This window comes from Suncus etruscus, chromosome 12 (genome assembly GCF_024139225.1).
Source record: "Suncus etruscus isolate mSunEtr1 chromosome 12, mSunEtr1.pri.cur, whole genome shotgun sequence".
Lineage (NCBI taxonomy): Eukaryota > Metazoa > Chordata > Mammalia > Eulipotyphla > Soricidae > Suncus > Suncus etruscus.
The window spans coordinates 38,216,652-38,220,672 of record NC_064859.1 but is presented as its reverse complement, the minus strand read 5'-3'; the positions used below and the strand labels follow the sequence as shown (position 1 = coordinate 38,220,672).

Here is a 4,021-nt window from a genome sequence, read left to right as displayed (position 1 = left end):
TCATGTTACTTAAATAAAAATATATTTAAAAAATATCTGTCCCTTATTAATTTTGTAAGTCTAAAGTCTGTCATGTCTAATATTAGTATGACACACCAGCCTTTTATTTGAGTTGTTTGTTTGATTCATTGTCCTCTATCTTTTTATTCTGAGTCTCTGTTTGTTCTGACAGTTAGTTGTGTTTCTTGTATGCAGAAAAATATTGAATTCAGCATTTTTTAAAAATATGAAATGCGGGGCCAGAGAGATAGCATGGAGGTAAGGCATTTGCCTTGCATACAGAAGGACAGCGGTTCGAATCCCAGTATCCCATATGGTCTTCCGTGCCTGCCAGGGGTGATTTCTGAGTGTAGAGCCAGGAGTAATCCCTGAGCGCTGGTAAGTGTGACCCAAAAACAAAAAAAAATATGAAATGCTTCAAAAAATTGCGTGTCATTCTTGCACAGGATCCATGCCAATCTTCTCTGTATCATTCCAATTTTAGTATATGTGCTGCTGAAGCAAGCACTAGATTCAGCTTTTTGATCAATTTTGCCATTCTATATCTCCTCACTGGGACATTTAGTCTATTGACATTGAGAGAGATAATTGATTGGCATGGGATTTAATGTCATCTTTTAGTAGGAGTTTGTTGTGTCTGTTAGCCTTGTCTTAAGTAGAACTTTCAGTTCATCGTTTGAGTGTGTAAAGTTTCTGAGCTGCTTTTATACTGTGTAGCTGTATATTTTTCCTTTAAACTTGAATGTAAATCTATATAGGTGAAGTACTCTTGGCTATGCATTAATTTCATTGAGTCTTGTCATTATATCCCAACACTGCCTTTGGGCCTATGTGTTTCTTGTAATGAATCTGCTATAAATATTAATAGTGCTCCTTTAAATGTAATTTTTCTTTTTGATCTTGCTGCTTTCAGTATTCCATCCCATTTGTGGGTTGTGTAATTGTGTCTATAATATGACTTTGGGTGCTTTGTTTGGATCTCTTTTGGCTGGTACTTTTGAAGATATAGGATTTAGCTGCATTCACTCTTAACTCTGGGAATTTCTCTGCAATGATGTCCTTGACTACTGATACTTCATAGTGGTTTTCTATTTGGGTCTCTGGGATTCCAAAGATTCTTATGGTGTTTCTATTGAGTGTATCAAAGACTTATATTTTTGTCTATTCACATTCTTTGAGCACTTTTCCCATTGCCTGATTGTTTTAAGGCTCTTTTCCAACTTCTTTTGTTGTATGAAGATTTTATGCAGCTCATCTTCCAGCTCACTGATTCTGTCCTCAGTCACTGTTACTCTGTTAGAAATTCTTTTCAGTGGGGTTTTCATTTCACCTACCAAGTTTTTTAGTCCTGTTATATCACTTTGAATTTTTCTCATATCATCTTTATTATTATTTGTGACATGTTCAGTTCACTCCATTATTTCTTTGAGTTCTATGAATATCCTCCAAACTTCTCTATAATCCTTATTTGAGAGGCTAAATAGGCGATGGTTACTTTTGGGGTCATCAGAACTGCTATCTTATGTCTTTAAGTATGGTGGAGGCCTGGGTTGTTTCTCCAATGTTGTGATTGTAGTGTGATGCTTTTTAAGTTGATACTGTTATGCATTGACTAGGAATAGTTCACAGACACAGAACAGAACAGAGTAAAATGGCCCCTCTGTAGTTTCACCTCTGTGACTCCCCACTCAGGTTCTATTCACCTGAATTGCTACTTCTGTTGCCTGGAGGCAGGTTTTCTGTTGCTCTTTGCAGGAAAGGCAAGTCAATTAATCTTTGATTAAATGGGCAAGAAATAAAAAGCACAGCCAGGGAATCTGCTTCAATAAGTGCTGTTGGGACAATTGTCATTCACATGAAAATAAAGAGAACAACTAGTGTTGGTGTGGATGTGGTAATAAAGGAACTCTCATTCAATCTTGGTTGGAAAGCTTTCTAGCTCAAACTTTCTGGAAAACAATATGGATGTTCCTCAAAAAGCAGAAATTGATCTCCCATCTAACCTATCATACCACTGCTAGAAATATATATATATATTTATTTTTTGTGTTCATATATATATATATATATATATATATATATATATATATATGAACACAAAAACACTATACAAAAATGACTTAGGAGTCTATGTTCATTACAGCACTGCTTGAAACAGCCAGAATATGGAACCAACCCACATGCCCTACAACAAATAAGTGGCTAAAGAAACTGTGGTACACTTACACATGGTATACTATGCAACTGTTAGGAAAAATGCAGCTATGGAGTTTGTCTATACATGGTTGGATATGGAGACTATGTTGTTGAGAAAATGAGTTAGAGGAAAAGAAATAGACACAGAATAGTCTCACTCATCTGTGGTATTTAAGAAAAATGAAAAACAGTCTATTAATAATACCTAGAAGCATAGAGATGTGAACTGAAAGGACCAGCTCATGTTATGATGCTTGTAATAAAGACTGATGAGCATGGCTCGAGAAATAACTGCACTAACACTACCATGAATATGATAGTGAGAGAGAAAAATAGAATACTTGGCTCAAAGAAAGACAGGGTGTAGGGGCAAAGGGAGATAGGAAACATTGGTGGGTGGGGAAAAGTTATATTGGTGAAAGGTGATGTTCATTTGATGTCTGAAGCCCAACTATGAATATTTTTGTAATCATAACGTTTAAACAAAAATATTATTATTATTATTTTAAGAAAGAGCAAAACCCACAGCCCTAGATATACCTTTTGAAGATGTCAGTGGCAGAGGTGAATAAAGACAAAGTGGCAGACTTTCTTCTCAGGGCTGCTGCCTATCTCCTCCTCACTTAGGATAAGTCACTGGGGACCCCACTGACTAACAAACAAAAAATAAGCACAAGCTTAAGGATTTTTTAACTCTACTTTAATTCATGTTGCATTAAATAGAAACTTAATAATCATTTTTGTTTTCATGTTCTCCAAAATTCCATTTCCTATTGTTGCTTGTTTGTTAGTTTCACTGAGTAGGGTTATTCTCAACTTCAGGCATGAAGAGCATTAGTATTCTTGGTGTTGGTTAGGGCTCATTTCTACTGGTGATGAGGTTGGAGTGCTGTCTATTAAACCAGGGCTCCTACATTTAAATCATAGACTTTTGTGCTTTTCCCCTGGCTGCTGTGTTTTCTATGTAATAACTGTAAGTAGAATTAAAGCTTCCAGAGTTAATGCTCAAATGCTGCTTTAAACACCAAATGTGCATATATTCTTATTCATAAATCCATCTTATTATGTTTATAAAATATTTATTTGCATCACATATAAATTATATTCAAATATAAAGCATGAATTCATATGTCAATGAGAAGGAGAATGACAAATTAATTGAATCTACTCTCAATTCTTCAGTTTTCATAAAATATTAGAGATTTTCAGTGCTGTAACAGACATCAATGTATTTCAAAACAATAGGTCTGTTTATTCTGCTTTCAAATCTTTTTAAACTGTAATATTGATATATTTCTAGAAATTCTTTGTCCTTTTTGCAAACCTTTTGTCAGGAAAATAGTGATAATAGCACTCTCACTTCTAAAATCCATATATATTAATATTCTATGAAAATGCTAAATTACTTCTTTTAACTATGCTTGATTCTATCAGAGACCTGTGTACCTTGTTTCTACATAGAGTAAATACATGTGTGACTTAATGAGAAAAGTATTTGTAAATCTCTGCTATAGTTTATATCTTTTCAAAAAGATATAATGGAATGTATTATGATTGGTCTTTTTCTTATAAATACATATGAAAGAATATATATTTTTAAAGTTAAATAAAAATACATCATATTAAAAATTAAACACATCTCTCTTTACTATATCTGCTATTTGTAAAATCAAAAGCATATATAGCTTGACAGTTAAAATTAATGGGCCATATTTATTATCCTTAAATCAAGCAAATACAAGATTCAGAGTAAAGTAAACACAGACATTTACATAAAAAGAAACAAGTTTATAAGTAGAAAAGAAAGACAGTTTTGCTTCAGCAA

At 33.6% G+C, this 4,021-nt stretch overlaps 1 non-coding gene across 1 annotated transcript; it reads right to left on the bottom strand.

The window, feature by feature from the left end:
- Positions 1–401: 401 nt before the first annotated feature.
- On the bottom strand, positions 402–508 carry LOC126025178 (U6 spliceosomal RNA). Its single transcript, XR_007501221.1, has one exon. It is a non-coding gene; the product is annotated as a U6 spliceosomal RNA (small nuclear RNA).
- Between the last annotated feature and the right edge of the window lie 3,513 nt (positions 509–4,021).